Below are 21,653 nucleotides of genomic sequence, written 5' to 3'. Positions count from 1 at the left end.
AGATGCTTTCGCTCTTTAACTATTTGTCAAGTAGGTTTTTCTCAGCTGAGAAACCCATTATATTTGTTAAAAATAGATTTATTTGTGTTGTTCTTTGTCCCAAATGTTTGTAGTTTATATGTTATAAAATATGTTTTCTTGTTTCACTGTAGTATGTTATGTTTGTGTACATCATGCTGTTATTCTGTATGTAAGTTATTCTTTCTCACTTCATGGATCTCCCGTTTAGCAATTTTGTTGTTTATAAATAGTTAAAATATGATTGTAAAAAAATGTACGTAACTGTTATTAGGGGCAAGAGTCAACCAACTATGATAAGAAGTGAACTGAACAAAAGAAAGATTTTCTCGGAGGGAACTAGAGAGATGGGTTTATTAAATGATACAGAAGTAGTAATGTCTAGATAAAGACAGAGACTGGCGTAAAAGTGAACACAGGGAATGCACGAGAGGCATGTCTCCTTCCAAAGGAAAGTGGCAGAGTTGGATTATTGCCCTTTCCTTTTTCTGAGTTTTGTTCTAACATAATCTAGGTGGGCTCTCCATTGGGAAACTGATTGTCTTGACCAATAGCAAGTTTTAATCCAGAGCTCTCATAGTTCTTAGGAATCGCTATGTACACCTTCTTGGTCCTCCTATGAAATAATAATGTGTATAGGAGCACATTTTACTGGAAGAGAGGCCATCCAATATTACCTACCTGTAATATCTACTTGCTTGCTCTTCAAAGTAGTTTTCAAAAGGCGTGCCCTCTGTCTATAAAATAGCATATTGAATTCTGCAACCACTGTAAAATCTTCCGAAAATCTGTTGACATGAAGCAATTAAATAATATTTTTTGGATTAGTCACTGTTCTACAATTGTTCTTCACACCCAGTTACAGATTGCAGCATCTATGTATTGCACCATCACAATGATGAAAGATCTCTAGAATTGGATCACATGGTTACGGTTGAATTAGTTAGTTACTGCAGGTCTTTTTTTTATTTTGAAAGATAGGTTTCTCTCATTGTAGTACTCCATTTAATTTGTATTTCATGATTATTTTTTTGTTACTCTTTTGAGAGTTATTGATTTGCATTAGCTATAAATATGGCATTCATGTTTTTTGAGTGTTCTTATGCATTCTTTCATTATATGTAGCTGTGTTTCTTTATGTGATCTTTTTCTTTTTTACTTGCGAATCTCTTGGATTCATAATTGTATATTTTTACAGAAACTCAAAAAAGAAAAATGGAAATTTTTTCAACTAATTTTACCAGTGAGATTCAAGCAACTCACCTCAGAAATAAAGAAACAAGTGCCCTATTCCCACAAAAGAATTTAAAGATACAAGTAGTTAACTGAATTGCATGGTATAAAGTTGACAAAAAGGCAGAGACTGAAGAAAATGGGAACACGTGGACTGGAAAAGAGATACCTTTCTTAACTGAGTGCAGGTTCTTACCCAAAAAAGTGCATAGCATAGTTTATTAGACATTTATGCATCAGTTTGTCCTTCAGGTTCCTCTAAACCGAGGACCTATTTTGATCTGTTAATAAAAATCTATGTTTGTTGTTCAAATATCCAAAACGTTGAATCTGCATTTGTTTTAAATTATTTCTTTTTCTTTAGTCTGTTTGTAACTTTTTTTCACTAGTGGTATAATTGTATATATACACGTCTTTAGTCCTAAAATATCATTCTTCTTTTGTGGGTTAGCAAATTCTAGAGAACCAAACAAAATAAGTGAAAGATTTTCCAAATAACAAGGGCAGTCAGAAGCAAGAAATGAAGGTTACAAGGGACGAAAGCAAGTAACATATTCACACAAAGGGAGCACATGACACAGAGTGACTGTTACAGAACAAATATATTTGAGTACATGGCAAAGACTGAAGTGCATAGGGCCACAGGAAATTGGAGCTAGATACTTTTTTGAAGAGATTGCTGGATCCTTCTTAACAAAAGTGGTACAGAACAGTTTATTACCATTTCTTCCTACAATTTTTGCTTGGTTGTATTCTCTTGACATCATCATTAGGTACTGTGACATTAAATGCCCAATTGCCCGATTCATAACATAGCTCTCATTGTTTTGAAGGATTAATTTTTTCAAAATTCATTTACTAATATGAAATAATAAGGTGAGCCGGTGCAACCACTGCTAGAAAGTGCTAGAAGAGAGGATATTCCATCTTCCTTGCCAGCAATAACATTGTACATCCTCTTCTACATAGTAAGGCTGTGAGATGTGGCCTCTATCTATAAATTAGCATATGCAAGTCTTGTACAATATCATGATCTTCTATACTCTGATGGGCCTGAATGAGGCAAATCTAATGCTTTTCTCAGATCCTCAGAATTCTATATTATTTCTTCAGATCCCATCAGTATCAGTGTAGAGCCACTGTCACTATGATAGGAAATACTTTGATTAGGGTTACAAGCTTGTCAGCTTTTTTGTTAGATGCTTTCGCTCTTTAACTATTTGTCAAGTAGGTTTCTCTCAGCTGAGAAACCCATTATATTTGTTAAAAATAGATTTATTTGTGTTGTTCTTTGTCCCAAATGTTTGTAGTTTATATGTTATAAAATATGTTTTCTTGTTTCACTGTAGTATGTTATGTTTGTGTACATCATGCTGTTATTCTGTATGTAAGTTATTCTTTCTCACTTCATGGATCTCCCGTTTAGCAATTTTGTTGTTTATAAATAGTTAAAATATGATTGTAAAAAAATTTACGTAACTGTTATTAGGGGCAAGAGTCAACCAACTATGATAAGAAGTGAACTGAACAAAAGAAAGATTTTCTCGGAGGGAACTAGAGAGATGGGTTTATTAAATGATACAGAAGTAGTAATGTCTAGATAAAGACAGAGACTGGCGTAAAAGTGAACACAGGGAATGCACGAGAGGCATGTCTCCTTCCAAAGGAAAGTGGCAGAGTTGGATTATTGCCCTTTCCTTTTTCTGAGTTTTGTTCTAACATAATCTAGGTGGGCTCTCCATTGGGAAACTGATTGTCTTGACCAATAGCAAGTTTTAATCCAGAGCTCTCATAGTTCTTAGGAATCGCTATGTACACCTTCTTGGTCCTCCTATGAAATAATAATGTGTATAGGAGCACATTTTACTGGAAGAGAGGCCATCCAATATTACCTACCTGTAATATCTACTTGCTTGCTCTTCAAAGTAGTTTTCAAAAGGCGTGCCCTCTGTCTATAAAATAGCATATTGAATTCTGCAACCACTGTAAAATCTTCCGAAAATCTGTTGACATGAAGCAATTAAATAATATTTTTTGATTAGTCACTGTTCTACAATTGTTATTCTCGCCCAGTTACAGATTGCAGCATCTATGTATTGCCACCATCACAATGATTAGAGATCCCTAGAATTGGATCACATGGTTGCGGTTGAATTAGTTAGTTACCACAGGTCTTTTTTTATTTTGAAAGGCAGGTTTCTCTTAATGTAGGACTCCGATTTCATTTGTAATTCATGATTATGTTTTTGTTACTCTTCTGAGAGTTATTGATATGCATTAGCTATAAATATGAAATTATTGTTTTTTGAGTGTTCTTATGCATTCTTTCAATAGATGTATCTGTGTTTCCTTATGTAATCTTTTTCTTTTTTACTTGCGAATATCTTGGATTCATAATTGTATGTTTTTACAGAAATTCAAAAAAGAAAAATGAAAATTTTTCAACTACTTTACCAGTAAGATTCAAGCAATTCACCTCATTTTTTTTTGTTTGAATATGTTTATCGCATTTTGTTATTGTACAACAATACACATATGCTGACAGAGCTAATAAAGGGCGCTGGTACGTAAAGTATTGTGCTCCAGGCTGTTGCGGACAATCACACCCTCACGGAGGCATGGTAGTAAGGAGCAAATGAAATAGTTTTACATAGAAACAGCATGACAAATTCGTGTAGCACCAGCTCATGTGTAATACATTGATGTTCAATAGAGGCAGTGCCCAATATTGGTGCAAGTAACTTCTGTATTGTGACTGCATACCTTAGTCTTATTCTATACAGCGCTCAAGGTATATCATGACCGTAGAATCAAAGTAGTTGTTCACATTGACGGCATATTGCATAGTCAAAGGTGTATTTGAAAACTATCAACCATAAAGAACAATCCCAGATATATAGGAAACAATAAACCAGGTGGTGTTTAACAGTAATCACGTGTGTATGTGTGGAACCTGCGGTGTGGAGAGGAGTGGGGTCATATTGCGTCGTGTCCTCGGTAATGTACAAATCGTAGGGTTTGTCTTGTGTGCTGAAGAGCGCGTGGGGGACTCCGCGAAGAAGGGGGGGCAGGAAGAGAGGGGGGAGGGAGGGAACGAGAATAGCGTTAGGAGCGACACTGGAGAGTAGGGTGCAAGCGCTCACATGATACCATTCTGCAGACAGACCTGGTGGTAGGCCGTCAGGGTGCTATCCCACCCTAGCGCGATAGGATACTGTCGGAGCCCTGCCGTCTCCTCCCGATGCAATGCTACACTCTCAGCTCTCGCCCAATTATCCAGTGAGCGACGCCACTGTGCCGTTTGGGGGGGGGGCACTCTATGTTTCCACCGCCTAGTGATGAGGCGTTTCGCCGTGATCAGTCCCAAGTCCCAGAAACTCGCTTGGACATTTCGTCTGCTTCGTCCTTTTAAATAACCCCAGCAGACAAGCTTCCCGAGTGCTCGGTAAAGTGCCCCCTGTCGCTGTCGCCAAGGCTGTTGACACTGCGGACCAGTGGGGCTGCAGCGATGAGCAGGACCAGAGGACATGTAGGAACTGCGCGTCTACAAGTCCACATCTAGGGCACGCCGACGTAGTGAGCCCAAAATATCGATTAATTTTGTCTGGAGACAGATACGCTCGATGTACCACGTAATACTGTATGATCTTAAAGCGCGCATTGCGTGGTACATGTAGAGCTCCAGCTAGCACTCTTGCCCATTCTTTATCAGTCCAGTCCCGTCCTCTATCAGCCGTCCATTTGTCTCACAGGCACTGAGGGGAGAACTGCGTGTGCGTGTGCAGTGCTTGAGCAATCCAGTGTATTAGATGAGAACTGTTTCCCATCACATGTAGGTATTGAATGAGTAGGTGTGTTGGTGGTTCCTCCGCCAGCGGTCCCCAGGCCCTCGTCAATGTATGTAACAGTTTCGCATGAGTCAGGAATTGTCCTGCCGGTAACCCCGTGCTGTCTGCGAGCGTCGCAAAAGGGAGCAGTGCACCCTCTTCAAATAGGTCGCCCAGGCTGTCTATATCAGCCGCCCCCCAGCTTTCCAGTATAGGCGTCGTGAGCACTCCGGAACCCCAAGGCGTACCCATCAGCGGCAGGTTAGGTGCGTATGGCTTGACCGCTGCAGTGAGTTTCAGGCTTCTCAGAAAGCACTTTCTCGCTACCTCAAGGTGAAGTTGAGTATGCGACCTAGTCAAGGGGTAAAACAGCGTATGTATCTGCGAGACCGTCATGATCGTCTCCGTTGTGGCCGTATCTCCCAAATTTCTCCCACTCAGCCAATAAGCTACCCATTGTAACTGCGCGGCCAGGTAATAAAGCTCATAGTTAGGTACCGACAGCCCACCACTCTCGGTTGCAGCATAAAGGGTTTTCAACGCTACTCTGGGATGGCCATTGTTCCAGCTCAATCGCCTATGTAGAGTTTCCAGTTCACGAAAGATACGAACCGGTACGTACACCGGCAAATTCGCATAATAATACAGTAGCCTGGGCAGAGCGATCGCCTTTGCCAGCGCTATGCGACTGGGCACATTTAGCGGGAGAGTGTTCCAAAAGGAGACTTGCGCCGTAAGTGAAGAAATCGCTCTCGTGAGGTTGCCTTCCAGTAGGTCTGCGGGGTCGCGGTAAACATGGATTCCCAGGTAACGAAACACTGTGGGGTACCAAAGGAGCCGCTCGCCCATCACCGAGATGTCACACTCAGGGGTGTTTACTGCAAAAGAGTAAACCCCCGACTTTGCCCAATTGACGCGCAACCCCGACATGTCGCCAAAGTTGCTGAATATGTCCGTGAGTGCACGGGGGAAGCAGGTCAGGTCCCTGACATAAATCAGTAAATCATCGGCATACAACGATACCGAATGTGTCCCGTCCGTCAATGGAATCCCCCAACCCTCGCCAGAGGCACGTAGTTGTGCCGCCAGTGGCTCCATCATGAGCGCAAAAATCAAGGGAGAGAGGGGACATCCTTGTCTCGTGCCTCTGCGGACACGGATCGGGTCCGAGATAAGCCTGTTCGTTCGGACCCTCACTACGGGATCGGAGTAGAGGAGTTCCACCATACGAAGGTAAGCCGCACCCAGTCCAAATTTTTCCAACACCAGCGCCAGGTAGGGCCACTCCACTGAATCAACCGCCTTCTCGAGATCGAGAACCACACACCCCGAGCGGGGCCATCGGGTCACCGACAAACTCTGCACTCGAAATAGCTACCTGATATTGTAAGACGTGCTGCGGGTGGGGACAAATCCGTTTTGGTCCGCATGTACTAGCGCAGGGACCAAGGATGCCAGTCTCTGGGCCAGTGCAGACGCCAGGATCTTATAGTACGTGTTAAGAAGGGCGAGTGGTCTGTAAGATCCCATGTTTAACGCATCCTTGCCAGGTTTCAAGAGTGAGATCACATTGGCCTCATTCAGGGACAACGGGAGTACAGCATCCTGTACCGCCGCCGCATACACCCGTATTAATTCGGGAATGAGAATGGTAGAATATGCCTTATAAAACTCCACCGGCAGGCCATCGGGCCCTGGGGTCTTGTCGTTTGAAAGAGAGGATATTACAGCGCGGATTTCTTCCGCTGTGAACGGCGCACCCAGTTCCTCACTTTGCGCATTAGTGATCGTCGGCAATGGGAGGTCTAATAAGTACTCAGCAATATCTACTCCAGTAGCTCTCAAGCGGGAACAGTACAATGACCTGTAGTGACTCGTAAATGCCTCATGGATAGCCCTCTGGGTGTAGACCACAGCACCCTGTGCAGTACGGATCGGCATCACCGGTAATGTTTGGGTATCTCTCCTGATCAGCCAAGTCAATAGTTTGCCAGCTTTATCCCCAGCGTGATGTGTGCGTGCCGAGTGCGCTGTGTAATTTAAGTTCTTCAATCTATCAAGGAGCTACGCATGCTTCCCGCGAGTGTCCAGTAAGCTCGAGTCGTCGCCCTCCACTGTCTCCCGCTCGCCCGACAGCAATTCTGCCTCTATCTGCGTCAGTTCCCTGTCCACCTGGCGCCTTAGTCCTGCCTGTGCTCCCAGGCAATGGCCCCTCGCGACCACTTTGAATGCATCCCACTCAACTTGCGGGGTGGATGCAGTATCAGTGTTGTCTTCAAAGTACTGTAAGATACGGTTCGATAGTAGTTCCCGGAATGGAGCATCTAACAATACATCTGGCTGGAGGCGCCACGTGGGTATCGGTGGGTACGGACGTTCCCAGGCGAAGTCAAGTGTGTGCGGATTGTGATCCGAATGAGTGCGACCCAGGTAGTGGGAGTCAGTGACTAAGGGTAAGAGATCGCTGGTCAGCATGAATCTGTTGAGTCTGACATGTAACGCATGAGCGCCCGAATAGTATGAGTAAGTCCGTGTGGTGGGGTTGCGGCTGTGCCAAGCGTCAGTGAGATCCCATTGTGTTGCCCAGTCAGCAAATGCGCGCGACGTACCGTGCATCGTCGCATTCGCTAAAGGGGGGGGTGGACCTATCCAGCATAACATCAAGGACACAATTGTAGTCGCCCCCTAGCAAAAGTGGTACCCCCGGCCATGCTGCTATTGCCGTCGACAAGTGTGTGAGGAAATGCCCATGGTCAATGTTGGGAGCATAAATAGAGGCTCGAACTATGTGTTGGCCGTCCAGTTTGCCCTGAAGTAGCACATATCTGCCTTCCTCATCTATGTTACTGTGCGTAATTGCAAAGGGGACCCCCGGGCGAATCTATATTAGTGCCCCGCGCACGTAAGCCGAGTAGCCTGTAGCATATATTTGCCCCCTCCAGCGGCGGCGCAGAGTGTGTGTCTCCGGCTCTGTCAGGTGCGTCTCATGTAATAGCGCTATCTGTACCTGTTGACGCTTGAGGTACGAGTACACCTGATAGCGACGTGAGGGGGTGTGCATACCGCGCACATTCCAGGTGCAAAATTTAATCACATCCATTGTAACATTGCTTCCCCGCCTCCCAGATCCCCCGCCCACCCACTACACCACAATCTATGACCCTACAGTCCAAATCATCACAAAATGCATTGCGCGTTGACCACTGATTCACATCATCTCTCCTACACACATCAGGGGGAAGGGAAATATGCACCAGACCTGTAACCATAAAACACTGAACAATAATGCCAAAAGGACGACTGCGAAACATGCTGTCGTCCAAACGCTCTAATGAGCACTAACCGTTCGTGAGTTCAAAAAAGGGGGGGTTCGCTGAGCTTGTGTATTAAATGTACATATGATTCATGCAGAGACGACATGGGCGCCCCTCCCATGTCACAGGGATCCATTGTCGCACAGCCCAATTACAACAAAGGCACTCAGGGCCGGGTGCAGTCAAGGCGGCAGCAAACCCGCGGCCACTTCAGACAGTTCATGTGCCAGGACTTACCATCGGGGGGCAGTACACCCATATCCCCCGCTACGACTCACCAGCGACAGGACCTTTTATAGCAATGTGCCAACGTCATGCTCAGCATCCAGAGCCCGTGTTTCCGAGTTCGGGCCCCTCCCCAGTGCCCGTCGAGGGCTCACAGTAGTCCCCTCGGTCAACACTAGTGTGGGGGCACAGAGGGCGCAGGTAAGTCTCGCATGTTTCTCTCCGACAGCCAGTCAGTCCGTGACAATGTTAATGAAGCAAATCAGCTGTCTGCGGTGTGACATCTGGGAGTTCAACTGACACCTGCGAGTCCGGTAGTCCATTTATATATTCATTGTCACTCACCAGGGCGCCAGGGCTGGCTCCCACCGGGACGTTCGCCTGTGACCCGCTAATCTCCGCAACTCTGCGGATAGCCTCTTGTTGCTCTTCATGGCGGTGTTCAGGGGTAGGGCCAATGTTCACCTCTGGGTGCACCGAGCTCACCGTCGAGTGTCTCCTGCGCCGGCGTCTCCGAGCTCCTCCTCTGCGGCGGGACCTCGGGGGCGGGCCACCCGGTTCCGTAACAATTCCCGAGTCAAGCCAGGACTCAGCGGCCTCCGGAGTGTTGAAAAAGTGCGTTTTGTCCTGAGCCATAACTCGCAGGCGAGCAGGGAACAGTAGGGAGTATTTGAGTGCTAGGCGGCGGAGGCGCTGCTTGACCTCCAGAAAGGAATGCCGCTGACGCTGTACCTGTATTGTGTAGTCCGGGAAGAACATAATTGTGGCGTTGTCCACCCTGACCTCCGACAGTTTTCTGACCTCCCGCAGTATAGTGTCTCGGTCGCGATAGTTCAACACGCGAATGAGCATGGGCCTAGGGTTGGAGCCCTCAGGGGGAGGTTTAGACGGGACGCGGTGAGCGCGCTCTACCACAAAGTGCTGCGAGAGGGTGCCTTCCGGGAGAATGTCTCTGATCCACCGCTCCATGTGTTCCGGTGCCTCTCGGGGTTCCCACCGTTCCGGCAGACCCACGATGCGGATGTTGTTCCGCCTCGCCCGCCCCTCCGCATCCTCTGCGCGATCCTCCAGGAACTCCACCCTGTAGAGAAGATCCTGCACATGTTTGTCCATCTGGGATATTTTGGGAGACAGGCTGGTCACAGCGGTCTCCAACGTCGTCGTCCTCTCAGAAAGCTTTTTGTGGTCAGCCCGGAGATACGTCATATCTATAGCCACACTATCGATTTTAGTCTCTAAGGAGGCGCGGGTCAGCTGCATTGATTCCTCAAGCCTCTCCATGGCCGCCAACATCGTGTCCAGCTTGGAGGCAGTATGGTCTGTCTCTGCCTGTTTCGCCATTTTTCCCTTCACCAGCGTGTTGCCTGTTACAGCTCTCGTTTTAGGTCCCCCCGACATGAGCGACTGTGTCGTGATCGGTCAGTGGTACAGCTCAAAGGGACACGCTATTGCACAAGTAAAAAGAGGGCCGTTGACAGGGCGGGGTAGAGTAGTCCCAAGCAGTCCAGACAGGTATACCCACAGGCTCCTGCAGCCCCCACGTGCGTCGTGTGGTTGTCGCTGATCGTTTCAGGCGGTTCGCATCCATGCCGGGATGTAAGTACTCCTATAGTAGGACCGCAAAGAAGATCGCTGTGTGGGTGAGCAAGCGTCTCTGACGGGGTAGGGTATGATCAAGGACCGCTGTTATCGCCTCCAGGTGGTGCAAGGGGGGGAAGCAGTGCTGCATGCACTGGGCAGGGCCATAATATCAAGCCAGTCCAAGGGCAGTGGTGCGTGCTCAGGGGCACCCTCACAACAGGGCAAATCTTCTAGCCACTTCGGGAAGTCTCCCGCTCTCGACCCCCTCCGCAGCGGTGGCACCACCAGGGACGCATCCCGGCCTCAGAAAGTCAGTGGGGGGGAGGGGGGCGCCTCGTTGGTGTGACACACTGTACTCCCCACCACGCCTAATTCCAACTGCAGACGATTCCGGGGCGCCGCCACATCACCGATGCCAGTAACTCACCATCTCCGCTCTCAACACCACGCATGGCCTCTGGGAAGAGTATCGCCGATTCCAGCAGCTTCCAGCGCCTCTCACCGCCGCCGGGCCCAACGAGTAGGCCGTGTCCTCGGTCTCCGGCAGTCCCCCTCCGCAGCGGTGGTAATTCCAGGGACTTGGCTTTGTGCCCCGGCCTCAGAAAGTCAGTGGGGGGGCGTTGTGATGGCGTGACCCACTGTGCTCCCCACCGCGCCTAATCCAAACTCCAACAGTCCTCAGCACCTCTCGTCGCTGCCAGGCCTATTAAGTAGGCCGCGTCCCCGGGCTCGGGCAGACCCGAGTGGCCGACAGTAGGGGCCCTGGGTAGAGGCGCCGCGGTCGGATCCTATGGGCAACCGGTATCCAGCTGGCAAGTGAGGCACTTCGGAGATCCCAGGGAAGCCTCGGGTCATCCAACGCAGCCGTCGCGGTGGGGGGGCACTCCGACGGCGAACCGGACGTCAGGGTTCCTCCGCCACGGAGGCCGGCAGGGGCCGATCCCACCCCGCAGCTCCGATCTTCGTGTCAGTCTCTCAAAGGGGGGAGCTCCGACGGCGCCCAAAAGCAGCCGGAGGGCACAGGGCGGCAATCTGTTACGGTGGGCCCAGAAGGCCGGCTGAATCCCCGACCTCGCCTGACTTCCCACGCCATCTCGCAAGGAGCGCTGATCGGGCAGACAGTGCTCGTCTCAGCCGGGGCGGCTCGGATTGAGTCAGCTGTCCCAAACCGCGGCAGCCGACAGAGGGGTACTCAGCACACACCCGCTGACAGTTTCAGGATAGAGCGGGCAAAAGTGGCGGAGAAATGGCCTGTGGTAGGGGAGTCTCTCACGGAGCTCTACCCAGGCACGTCCGCCGCCATTGTGTGCTTAGCCACGCCCCTTCAAGCAATTCACCTCATAAACAAAGAAACAAGTGCCCTATTACCACAAAGGAACCTAAAGATACAAGTAGTTAACTGAATCACAGGGCGTAAAGTTGACAAAAAGGCAGAGACTGAAGAGAATGGGAGCACGTGGACTGGAAAAGAGATACCTGTCTTAACTGAGTGCAGATTCTTACCTAAAAAAGTGCATAGCATAGGTTATTAGACATTTATGCATCAGTTTGTCCTTCAGGTTCCTCTAAACCGAGGACCTATTTTGATCTGTTAATAAAAGTCTATTTTTGTTGTTCAAATATCCAAAACGTTCAATCTGCATTTATTTTAAACTATTTATTTTTCTTTAGTCTGGTTGTAACTTTTTTTCACTAGTGGTATAATTGTATATATACACGTCTTTAATCATGAAATATAATTCTTCTTTTGTGAGTTAGCTAATTCTAGAGAACCAAACAAAATAAGTGAAAGGTTTTCCAAATAACAAGGGCAGTCAGAAGCAAGAAATTAAGGTTACAAGGGACGAAAGCAAGTAACATATTCACACAAAGCGAGCACATGACACAGAGTGACTGTTACAGAACAAATATATAGTACAAGGCAGAGACTGAAGTGCATAGGGCCACAGGAAATTGGAGCTAGATACGTTTTTGAAGAGATTGCAGGATCCTTCTTAACAAAAGTGGTACAGAACAGTTTATTACCATTTCTTCCTAAAATGTTTGCTCGGTTGTACTCTCTTGACATCATCATTAAATATGAAATAATAAGGTGAGCCAGTGAAACCACTGCTAGAAAGTGCTAGAAGAGAGGATATTCCATCTTCCTTGCAAGCAATAACATTGTACATCCTCTTCTACATAGTCTAGCTGTGAGGTGTGGCCTCTATCTATAAATTAGCATATGGAAGTCTTGTACATCATCATGATCTTCTATACTCTGATGGGCCTGAATGCAGCAAATCTGGATATATGACGTAATAACGCATACTTTTACAACGCATACCTTTACAACGAAATTTTTACAACGCAAATACTATTACAACGCATGTATTTACAACGCATGTTTTTACAACGCAGGTACCTTTACAACGCATACCATTACAACGTAAGTATTGGTAAGTATATATTAATTTTTTAATTGAAATTAATATAATTTAATGTAATGTAATTTAATTAATTTAATTTAAATTTAATTTTACTTTATTTTTACCCTGTACCCCTGTACCCCAAAAACCCAAAACTGACCCTGAACCCTAAAAATACCCCTTTACCCAAAAACTCAAAACTGACCCTGAACCCTAAAAATACCCCTTTACCCAAAAACCCAAAACTTACCCTGAACCCTAAAAATACCCCTTTACCCAAAAACCCAAAACTGACCATGAACCCTAAAAATACCCCTTTACCCAAAAACCGAAAACTAACCCTGAACCCTAAAAATACCCCTTTACCCAAAAACTCAAAACTGACCCTAAACCCTAAAAATACCCCTTTACCCAAAAACCCAAAACTGACCCTGAACCCTAAAAATACCCCTTTACCCAAAAACCCAAAACTGACCCTGAACCCTAAAAATACCCCTTTACTCAAAAACCCAAAACTGATCCTGAATCCTAAAAATACCCCTTTACCCAAAAACCTAAAACTGACCCTGAACCCTAAAAATACCCCTTTACCCAAAAACCCAAAACTGACCCTGAACCCTAAAAATACCCCTTTACCCAAAAACCCAAAACGGACCCTGAACCCTAAAAATACCCCTTTACCCAAAAACCTAAAACTGACCCTGAACCCTAAAAATACCCCTTTACCCAAAAACCCAAAACTGACCCTGAACCCTAAAAATACCCCTTTACCCAAAAACCCAAAACTGACCCTGAACCCTAAAAATACCCCTTTACCCAAAAACCCAAAACTGACCCTGAATCCTAAAAATACCCCTTTACCCAAAAACCTAAAACTTACCCTGAACCCTAAAAATACCCCTTTACTCAAAAACCCAAAACTTACCCTGAACCCTAAAAATACCCCTTTACCCAAAAACCCAAAACTGACCCTGAACCCTAAAAATACCCCTTAAAAAAACCCAAACATATAACATTTTAATTATAATTATATACTTACCAATACTTACGTTGTAATGGTATGCGTTGTAAAGGTACCTACGTTGTAAAAACATGCGTTGTAAATACATGCGTTGTAATCGTTTTTACGTTGTAAAAGTTTCGTTGTAATGGTAGTGCGTTGTAAAAGTTGCGTTATAAAGGTTGTATACCAGCAAATCTAATGCTTTTCTCAGATGCTCAGAATTCTATATAACTGTCACTGTATATGTACACGTCTTTAATCATAAAATATAATTCTTCTTTTGTGAGTTAGCTAATTCTAGAGAACCAAACAAAATAAGTGAAAGATTTTCCAAATAACAAGGGCAGTCAGAAGCAAGAAATTAAGGTTACATGGGACGAAAGCAAGTAACATATTCACACAAAGGGAGCACATGACACAGAGTGACTGTTACAGAACAAATATATTTGAGTACAAGGCCTAAGGTTAGGACTTTTACCCCAACAAAGAGCAGTGATGCTGAAGATATAGTCCCCCTAGTCCCTCAAGTCAAGTGGGCCAGTAATACAACTTATTCTCATGAAATCCTAACAACCCATACAGTGGCCCATGGTGGAGGGAATGGCCAAGTAGAAAATTTGCAATCGGTATTGCTGGCTAATAAACATGTTAATACTGGTTTAAATCGGCTTAGCAGAGAGCATCCAAAAAACCCATTAAAGCGACCCTTTGAGGTGGTGACTAACACTGTAGGAAAAATACAGGTTGAGAGCAGTATGCCCCGCCAAAAGTGACAATCTCCTTAGGTGATGGAATTAGTGGAGCTGAGGGTAATATTTTTCGTTTAATTTCCTGGAATATAGCTGGTTTGTCTCGGAGGTTGGAGGACCCGATATGGTTAAAATGTGTCCAGTCCTTCGATATACTTTGCCTCCAGGAATCTTGGTATAGAATGGATTTTAACCTTGATGGTTTTCAAATGTTTAACGTTTATGCTGAGCCCGTACCATCAGGCAGAGCTAAGGGTGGTCTTATAACAGCCATGTCGGTAAAGTATAATCTTACAAAGATTACCTTATTGACTGACTCCCCTTGGTATCAAATTCTCATGATTAAGGCTCTATTCCCAGGACCGCTGCTCTTAATAAACTGGTATTACAATATATTTCATGCAAACTCTACCACTGTTATTGAGAAAATACAGGACGAGATTGTTAATGTGAGTAATAAGGTTTTCCCCCTTTTTATTGTATGGATAGGTGATTTTAACTGTGTATTGTGCAAATTTAGTGGGACAAGAGCTTGTGGCATGTTGGATCAAAGTGATTAGCCATTGGCTCATTTCACTCATACAAAAGAGGGGGATGCTCTAAACAACATTGTCATGACGAACGAACTCTGTGTCCTGGACATGCCCAGTTTTTCGAGACCTATGGGTATACCCACCTTTCAAGGATCAGGGGCCGCGACGAGTACAATTGATTTTGCTCTGGTCTCCCTCAGGTTTGCCCATTTTATTAAGGATTTCCAGATTGATGTAAATCCCGCCAGTGATCACAACCCCTTAATAGTGAGTTTTAACCCCGTAGTTGGGAGTAATGAAACCCTGGAACAACTGATAATACATAGCCAGAACCAGGGAGTAACTCTGAAGTGGGACAAGGTAAATGTGGGGCAACTGGAGTTGGATATTTTTAAGGAAAATAAGGCGGGTATAGAAGCTTGTCTGATGCCCACAAATGAACCAGATGTAATAATTAGAAATTTTGAAGAACTCTTAGGTAATGTGGCTACACACCTCCAAAAAACTGTGAGGGGGAAAAAAGAAAGTGGACCTAAATGGTTCGATGGAGAGTGTTCTGCTGCACAATCAAGTTTAAAAAAAGTTTAAATCTGTGATAGCACGCAATTATCTATGCGCATCACGTAGGCTAAATGAAATCCGGCGATAGTCGGCGATATGGCACATTAGCGCATGAAAATAAGCGTTGTTTTCACGCGCTAATGTTCTCCTTGATAATATGGGGGTGGTTTCAGCTTTATGATCCACACCCCCATGTTATCAATGCTCTAACACCTGGTCAGAGCAGGCGTTGGGAGACCTGCGATAAACAAGTTTATCGCAGGTCTCCCTCTCCCAACACCTGCCTTGGTAATAAGGTGTTCCCACATGTGGTTGGACGTGGGAACGCCCACTTTGCATGTCATTAGCGATGTTTGTCGCCGACATGCAAAGTGGGCTTGTGCCAGGCGTTAAAATGCCCTTGTGGATAGGGCTGTAGAAGTATCGCCGCTTTCTCGGCACAAATCGCTGAAAAAGCGGCGATATTTCCCCTTGCTGATATGCCCCTATGTTTGTTGTTCAAATATCCAAAACGTTCAATCTGCATTTGTTTTAAATTATTTCTTTTTCTTTAGTCTGGTTGTAACTTTTTTTCACTATTGGTATAATTGTATATGTACACGTCTTTAATCATAAAATATAATTCTTCTTTTGTGAGTTAGCTAATTCTAGAGAACCAAACAAAATAAGTGAAAGATTTTCCAAATAACAAGGGCAGTCAGAAGCAAGAAATTAAGGTTACAAGGGACGAAAGCAAGTAACATATTCACACAAAGGGAGCACATGACACAGAGTGACTGTTACAGAACAAATATATTTGAGTACAAGGCCTAAGGTTAGGACATTTACCCCAACAAAGAGCAGTGATGCTGAAGATATAGTCCCCCTAGTCCCTCAAGTCAAGTGGGCCAGTAATACAACTTATTCTCATGAAATCCTAACAACCCATACAGTGGCCCATGGTGGAGGGAATGGCCAAGTAGAAAATTTGCAATCGGTATTGCTGGCTAATAAACATGTTAATACTGGTTTAAATCGGCTTAGCAGAGAGCATCCAAAAAACCCATTATAGCGACCCTTTGAGGTGGTGACTAACACTATAGGAAAAATACAGGTTGAGAGCAGTATGCCCCGCCAAAAGTGACAATCTCCTTAGGTGATGGAATTAGTGGAGCTGAGGGTAATATTTTTCGTTTAATTTCCTGGAATATAGCTGGTTTGTCTCGGAGGTTGGAGGACCCGATATGGTTAAAATGTGTCCAGTCCTTCGATATACTTTGCCTCCAGGAATCTTGGTATAGAATGGATTTTAACCTTGATGGTTTTCAAATGTTTAACGTTTATGCTGAGCCCGTACCATCAGGCAGAGCTAAGGGTGGTCTTATAACAGCCATGTCGGTAAAGTATAATCTTACAAAGATTACCTTATTGACTGACTCCCCTTGGTATCAAATTCTTATGATTAAGGCTCTATTCCCAGTACCGCTGCTCTTAATAAACTGGTATTACAATATATTTCATGCAAACTCTACCACTGTTATTGAGAAACTACAGGACGAGATTGTTAATGTGAGTAATAAGGTTTTCCCCCTTTTTATTGTATGGATAGGTGATTTTAACTGTGTATTGTGCAAATTTAGTGGGACAAGAGCTTGTGGCATGTTGGATCAAAGTGATTAGCCATTGTCTCATTTCACTCATACAAAAGAGGGGGATGCTCTAAACAACATTGTCATGACGAACGAACTTTGTGTCCTGGACATGCCCAGTTTTTCTAGACCTATGGGTATACCCACCTTTCAAGGATCAGGGGCCGCGACGAGTACAATTGATTTTGCTCTGGTCTCCCTCAGGTTTGCCCATTTTATTAAGGATTTCCAGATTGATGTAAATCCCGCCAGTGATCACAACCCCTTAATAGTGAGTTTTAACCCCGTAGTTGGGAGTAATGAAACCCTGGAAACTGATAATACATAGCCAGAAACAGGGAGTAACTCTGAAGTGGGACAAGGTAAATGTGGGGCAACTGGAGTTGGATATTTTTAAGGAAAATAAGGCGGGTATAGAAGCTTGTCTGACGCCCACAAATGAACCAGATGTAATCATTAGAAATTTTGAAGAACTCTTAGGTAATGTGGCTACACACCTCCAAAAAACTGTGAGGGGGAAAAAAGAAAGTGGACCTAAATGGTTCGATGGAGAGTGTTCTGCTGCACAATCAAGTTTAAAAAAGGGTTTACATCAGGTACCCCGAGACGTAGAGCTTGTCAAGAAATCGAGGAAAAAGTATAGAGCCGCAATTGATAGGCGAAAATCAGAATTAAGGGCCATAGCCTGGGAAGATCTTGGAAAAGCGGCAGAATTGAGGGACAGTAGACTCTTTTGGGAAATAATAAATCAACCTTTTTTAAAGAATGGGGACAAGGGCAATATATTAGTGCACATTCCGGAGGAGACCTGGGTGTTACACTATGGGAACATTTTTAACCCAAACGAGGTGTTGCTGGCTACTGATGATGGGGTTGGAGACTTTAATCTGGAGTCAGCTAAAGAACTTAGCCTCTCTATTACCTTGTCGGAGATAGAGGTTGCCTTGAGGATGGGCATTCCATTAAAGGCTCCCGGGCGGGATTCAGTACCTTTAGATCTCTTCAAACATAACCCGGAGGTCTGGGCACCATTGCTATTAAACGTTTTTAGAGCAATTGTGGTGGGGCGTATCCCAATTTCGTGGCACGAGGCGGTAGTAGTACCGATTTTTAAAAAGGGTGATAAGGGTGACCCTTGCTGCTACCGGCCGATATCCTTACTAGATGCCTCGTGTAAACTAATGGGTAGAGTGATATTGGCACGCCTTGAAGTTCGGGCAGAATCCGCAGGTACCATAGTGGACTCACAGTACGGGTTTAGGAGGGGTAAGGGAACCACTGAGCAGTGTCTCAATCTGGCATTCATTATGGGCAAGTACATGGGGGCCAAGCATAGTTGTATTCACTTGGCCTTCATGGACTTGTCCAGTGCATTTGACACTGTATATAGGGGTACGTTGTGGCAAATGATGGAAAACATGGGGTTTGAAGAAACATTAGTGACCCAGCTTCGTAGACTCCACGCTGCCACCTCAGTGAAAACTAGATATGGTCCAGGAGGTGAGAAGACAAATCTAATTCCATCCACCGAAGGTGTTCGCCAGGGTTGTATTTTGGCTCCATTCTTATTCCTGCTGTACACCAACGGTTTAGAAAGTTTTCTGCTTGATAGCAGAGCCGACTTCCCCCAAGCAAATGGTAAAAGGATACCGATGTTGTCCTACGCAGACGACACGGTCTTAATGACCCTTACTTCCAATGGTATGCAGATTACCTTAGCTGCCTTTGAGGCCTTCATGGGTAGTTTAGACCTCAAGGTTAATTTTGCTAAATCGTTTGCTATGACTTGCGGCCCAAAAGGTGTAAAATCTCGTAGGTACATGGTAAGGGACTCAATTATTGCAAAAGTTGACAATTTTAATTATCTTGGTAATCTTTTTAATAAAAAGTTAACCTGGGACCCCTTAATATCACTCAGGGTACAAAAAGTTACACAATCGGTCGAGGCTCTGTTTCGTTTTGCTAGCAAATTGGGGCAAAAACCGATTAGAGAATTAATAACTTTATATAAAGCTAAATGTCTCTCTGCCGCCAAATACGGGGCAGGTGTATGGGGGACCCAGAAATAAGATAAAATACAAGTCATGGAAAACACATTTTTTAAACGGTTGTTATGTGTCCCACCAGGTACCTCTAATAACTTCTGTCATGGGGAGGTGGGCATTGTTTTTGTGAGCGACATTATTCATTTGTCGCCTTTGTTGTTATGGTCTAAAGTTTGGCAGTCAGAAGAGTTAAAATTAACGAAGGAAATCTTGTATGACTGCCTTAAACTTGATCATTCCATGAATATTCCGTGGCTTCGATATGTCAGGGACACTTTTAATATAATTGGGTTAGGGCAAATGTTCAAAAGTCCAGATATGGCTGGCAAGGATTATAAATTAATTATCCAAAATGCTTATTATTCCAGCCGAGGCACTCTGAGAAATGGTGAGAACGCAGTATATAGGAAGGACGAGCTGTACCAGCAGTTTTACTTGTCACATATCGCCCACACTCAATGGCGTTTTCTCTTGACAAGGTTTCGATTAAATTCTTTACATTATCTGTTTGCTTTCCCAAAACAAGGGGGGTGGTGTGAGAGGCTACCCCCTTGCCCTTGTAATAATAGGGTCTCACAAAGCACTTTGCATCTTATTCTTTTTTGTGCATTGTACAAGGATGCAAGAAACAGGTTTATCAAGCCTTGGATCTCGTTACTACAAAGAAGGCTATGAGTACCTTTTGTCCTTGTCAACTCCAGAGACTTGTAGTGCTGTGCTGAGCTTTATCCGAGTGTCTCTTGACATTAGAAACAAATATGAATCCCCATAAAACTGACAACTGTTTAGCTAAGAATATGGTGTGGACTTAAGACTGTAATGCACTTTATGAAAAGTTTTATAGATGTGCCTTGACTGTTTTGAACTTCATATAATTTTAAACTGTAAAATGAATTATGGATTTTTAATCAATCATGTATTTTTGTATAATTAAGTGAGGTTCGAATTTGTGTATACTTTTGTGATTCCCTTGTTGAATCGAATAAAGTTATTTGAATGAATGAGTACAAGGCAGAGACTGAAGTGCATAGGGCCACAGGAAATTGGAGATAGTACAGAACAGTTTATTACAATTTCTTCCTAACATTTTTGCTTGGTTGTACGCTCTTGACATCATTATTAGGTACTGTAACATTGAATGCCCAATTGCCCGATCCATAACATAGCTCTCACTGTTTTCAAGGATTGATTTTTTCAAAATTCTTTTACTAATATGAAACAATAAGGTGAGCAAGTGCAACTACTTGCTAGAAAGTGCTAGAAGAGAGGATATTCCATCTTACTAGCCAGCAATAACATTTTACATCCTATTCTACATAGTTTAGCTGTGAGGTGTGGCCTCTATCTATAAATTAGCATATGCAAGTCTTGTACATCATCATGATCTTCTATTCTCTGATGGGCCTGAATGCAGCAAATCTAATGCTTTTTTCAGATGCTCAGAATTCTATATTATTTCTTCAGATCCCATTAGTATCAGTGTAGAGCCACCGTCACAATGTTAGGAAATACTTTGGTTAGGGTTACAAGCATGTCAGCTTTTTTGTTAGATACTTTCGCTCTTTAACTATTTGTCAAGTAGGTTTCTCTTGGCTGAGAAACCCGTTATATTTGTTAATAATAGATTTGTTTGTGTTGTTTTTTGTCCCAAATGTTTGCAGTTTATATGTTTTAAAATGTGTTTTCTTGTTTTACTATAGTATGTTATGTTTGTGTACATCTTGCTATTATTCTGTATGTAAGTTATTCTTTCTCACTTCATGGATCTCCTGTTTTGCAATTTAGTTATTTATAAATAGCTAAATTATGAATTTAAAAAAATGTATGCAATTGTTATTAGGGGCAAGAGTCATCCAACTATGATAAGAAGTGAACTGAACAAAGAAAGATTTTCTCGGATGGAACTAGAGAGATGGGTTTATTAAATGATACAGAAGGAGTAAAGTTTAGATAAAGACAGAGACTGGCGTAAATGTGAACACAGGGAATGCTAGAGAGGCATGTCTCCTTCCAAAGGAAAGTGGCAGAGTTGGATTATTGCCCTTTCCTCTTTTTGGGTTTTGTTCTAACATAATCTGGGTGGGCTCTCCATTGGGAAACTAATTGTCTTGACCAATAGCAAGTTTTATTCCAGAGCTCTCATAGTTCTCAGGAATCACTATGTTCGCCTTCTTGGTCCTCCTATGAAATAATAATGTGTATAGGAGCACATTTCACTGGAAGAGAGGCCATCCAATATTACTTACCTGTAATATCTACTTGCTTGCTCTTCAAAGTAGTTTTCGAAAGGCGTGCCCTCTGTCTATAAAATAGGATATTGAATTCTGCAACCACTGTAAGATCTTCCGAAAATCTGTTGACATGAAGCAATTAAATAATGTTTTTTGGATTAGTCACTGTTCTACAATTGTTCTTCACGCCCAGTTACAGATTGCAGCATCTATGTATTGCCACCATCACAATGATGAGAGATCCCTAGAATTGGATCACATGGTTGCGGTTAAATTAGTTAGTTACCACAGGTCTTT

General features: G+C 44.0%; 3 pseudogenes; all 3 read left to right on the top strand.

The window, feature by feature from the left end:
- LOC144793242 (U7 small nuclear RNA) lies at positions 1-58 on the top strand (annotated as a pseudogene).
- A 2,390-nt stretch (positions 59-2,448) lies between these two features.
- On the top strand, positions 2,449-2,506 carry LOC144793225 (U7 small nuclear RNA; annotated as a pseudogene).
- Positions 2,507-20,673: 18,167 nt separating this feature from the next.
- LOC144793245 (U7 small nuclear RNA) lies at positions 20,674-20,731 on the top strand (annotated as a pseudogene).
- Positions 20,732-21,653: the final 922 nt, after the last annotated feature.

Source organism: Lissotriton helveticus, chromosome 11 (genome assembly GCF_964261635.1).
Source record: "Lissotriton helveticus chromosome 11, aLisHel1.1, whole genome shotgun sequence".
NCBI lineage: Eukaryota > Metazoa > Chordata > Amphibia > Caudata > Salamandridae > Lissotriton > Lissotriton helveticus.
The sequence above is the reverse complement of the archived record's forward strand: the minus strand, read 5'-3'. Positions and strand labels throughout refer to the sequence as shown.